Here is a 3,725-nt window from a genome sequence, read left to right as displayed (position 1 = left end):
GGCAGGCGGACTCCCAACCACTGCACCACCAGGGAAGCCCAATAGATTCTTTTTTTAAAATCTATATAGGTAAAAAATTACAAACATATACACACATAAATGAGTATGGGTAAAGCTGGGGACATCTGAACGAGATGTGTGGAAGGTTATAATTGGTGAACACATAGCCAAGTTTGGGTGAAGATGAGCCCAGTTTGGGGTTAGATGACCAGACTGAAAAGGCATCCTAGCCTGAAGGAGGTGAGGTTTAAACTAACTCACCAACAGAAGGAGCAGTAACCAACAGAAATTAAACTACTGGGGTGACATAAATCTGGAAAGTGATCTGAGGCAAGACTGTGAGCACCCCATGCAGTTTAGACCCACAGAAGAGTCTTATAAAGCAAGCTTGAAAGTCCCCCAGGTCACACCCCCTCCTTCTTTGCTAAGCATCAGATCAGTGCAATAACAATGACAAATGTTTGCATTAGTAAGGTTTACTACATAACTTCTTTCTGAGACCTGTCTAGAGAGTATCTGAAGTGCTAGAAATGTTAATTTTAATATTCCAAGATTGAGTTTCCATTGTTATAACTTCTTTTTTCTAATAATTTGTCCTTTAATGAACATTTGTTTCTCTTACTATTTAATATGGGATATTTGCAACTTTCAGAAACATTATTATTGTTATCACTGGAAACTCTAAGTTTGAAAACTGCAGTTCTGAGCCCCTGCCAACACCAGCTGAATAAAAAGTGATGCCATTGCTGCACTGGGGCCTACAGTCCTCACCTAGAAGACGCATTCTCTGCACTGAGACTGAAACCAGAAAATGAGTCATTGTGGGTCCCCAGTTAGAGTGGGGTCACAGGAAGCCAACTAATAAATGGAGCCTCGGCCCAGGTCCGGCTCACACTGGGTTCCCCGGGTTGATGGACCCACTCAGGGTCAATTCCCTGATTCCTGAATGTGTAAGTAGAACACACATATGGGGAAGTTGGTACAATCCCCATGCTGGTTCCTTGGTCTCTGGGGTAAGAACTATGGCAGTGGGAAGGCTGAGCACAAACTTTTGAGATTGGCCCTCCAGCTTGGGGAAGGCGCAGGGGGGAGGGGGAGGCAGAAATCAGGGCACCCTTAAAGACCTAAAGAATGCAGGGGTTGGGGGAGGGGCAACATAGGGAAAAGGGATTCAGAGGTACAAACTACCAGGTATAAAATAGGATACAAGGATGTAATACACAGCACAGAGAATATAGCCAATATTTTATAAATAATAACTGATGCCCAATGTGAGTGTTATTACCTGATTGGGAAGCAATCAGGTAATGAGGGTGAAGCCCTTATTAATGGGATTAATGCTTTAAATAAAAGAGATCCCACAGAGCTCCCTAGCCCCTCCCACCTTGTGAGGATACAACTTGAGAAATCTGTGCCCCAGGAGAGGGCCCTCACATGACCATGCTGAACCCTGATCTCAGACTTCCAGCCTCCAGAACTGTGAGAAATAAATGTCTGTTGATAAGTTACCCAGTGTGAGTTATGGCAGCCAGAAGGAACTAAGACAGTACGGACTACCATAACGCACTGCTCAGGATTAAAGGCTTCAGTGTTCTGTGGAATTGCCCCAGCTGCACTCAGCTCCTTTGCCCGAGATCACACACCCTTTCCAGGGAAGCCCTCAGGCAATGACTTACCAACAAGGGAATATAAAGGTCCAGCCCCCTTGTTCCAACTCAGTACAGAGGTGATAGGCCATCCCTGAGTTAGAGCTCCCTATGGGATTGCCTGAGGCCCTCCTTGAAAATGCAGTGCAACCCCCTTCCCTTGCACAGGTGTGGATCCCAGCAGCACTCAATAAACCTGCAGGTTGATCTCCACCTCAGAACTGGAGAACTGAATCTGTGACACATGGTTATGTAGGGGAATGTCCTTGTCTGGGGATATACATGCTGAATTGTTTCCGGGTTAAATGTCACGAAGTTTGCAACTTATTTTCAAACTGTTCTGAAAAAAAAAAAAAAAAAAGGTTTGTGTGTGTGTGTGTGTGTGTGTGTGTGTGTGTGTGTATACATAGTAAATGTGGCAAAATAGTCAATATTAACAATTGGTGAATCTAGGTGAAGTGTGTACCTGTGTTTATACTTGCTTCAACTTTTCTGTAGGTTTGAAATTTTCCAAAATAAAAGATTAAGGGGTAAAAACACACACAGAGGCAATATAAGAGATGTAAAAGGAGTCTCCAGAAGTATTGGAACAGAAGAGAGCAGGGTGTTGTGAGATTCAAGGTACAAGAGTTTCAAAATTAAGGTAGTGTTCAACATTATCAAATGGCTACAAAATGGTCAAGCAAGTCTAGGACTGAAAAGTGTCTCCCAGATTTAGCATCTAGAAGGTCCCTGATAATCTTGGGGACAGAAGTGTCAGTGGAGAAAATATTATAGGCACCCTGCCACCTAGTATCTTGCTCCTTGTCTACAGGTTGTCGGAAGAATCATATTTTCCATTCTACTGGGTTTCTGGGACTTCAAAAAAATTGAATATTATGTTCAAAGTTCTGGAATGGTCCCTATAAGGAAAATGTAGAGCCATGCAGCAACTCACAGTTTATTGGAGAGGCATGTAAACTCAAATACTAAATGCACTGTGATAGGTGCAAGAAGAGGGGAACACAGGAGAGAGGAGGGGAAGGTAGGAACACTCCAGAAGCTTTTAGAAGACAAAAGCACAAAAGGATAAACAGACTGAGTAGGTGAGCCGCTGCAACCTGGCTACCCATAGGCTGAATCTGGTTTAACCGTGGGATTAGTTTGGCTTGCAAATTAAAACTTTAAAAATGTATTTCCAATAATTAAAAATATTGATCGAGCTATTGATCACAAAATCTCGGTGTCCCGCATCTGGTTAAGATCTGGCAACACTTGGCTGGAGCGAGAAGACTGGGGCAGGCAACAGTTCTCCATACACAGACTGTTTCGCTGAGTTAAGGACTTTCCGCAGGCAACTGAATCCTTCCTTTTGACAGATCCCAGAGGCTGGTGAAGGGTACATCGGCAAACTCTTGCTCACAAGCATGCCACCCGTTTTTGTAAATAAAGTTTTATTGAAACCAAGGCTGGGATTAGAAAGGAGTGAGGCCGGAATTCGGGGGTAGTGGTCGGATTTTTAAAAAATTGTACTAAAATATTATTGATCTTGATTACGTTTTCTGCTGCCCCCGTAAATTTTGCCCGGAGGTCAGTGCCACGCTGCCCCCACCCCCTGCACCCCGCCCTATTGTGAAGGGTTTTGAATGGCATGCTTAACAGCTTGGACCTGATTTAATCTATACAATGGTAAGCAGCTCCTTTTTTTTTTTTTAGCAGAGGCAAGCAGAGGATTAGATCCAAGTCTGGGAGAGTCCTGAAGTTTCCACGCCCCAATTACCACCCCTGCACTCACAGCCTCTCAGGTTCCCACTCTTCTCTAACACCCGCATTTCAGGTTCATATCCCGGCTCGCTCTTCGGCCCCTGAACCACCGACGTTCTCTCCGCCTTCATCTGCGAGCGAGCACCCCGGGAAGGCCCCAAGCACCTGCCTCCTCGGGCGCATCTTCCACCGGCGCTCGGAGCTGCCGTTTCCTGCATCCTTCCAGGCCCGAGAGTCGATACCGGGATCATCGCTCTGCTCCAACGGGGCGGAGCTTCCTCATCGGCGCGCTCCGCACTCGGCTAGTGCTGCCTCCCCCCGGCGACCATCCAGCGG

The sequence above is a fragment of the Lipotes vexillifer genome, unplaced genomic scaffold, assembly GCF_000442215.2.
Source record: "Lipotes vexillifer unplaced genomic scaffold, Lipotes_vexillifer_v1.1 scaffold7, whole genome shotgun sequence".
NCBI classification, from domain to species: Eukaryota; Metazoa; Chordata; class Mammalia; order Artiodactyla; family Lipotidae; genus Lipotes; species Lipotes vexillifer.
This window is presented reverse-complemented; position numbering follows the sequence as displayed.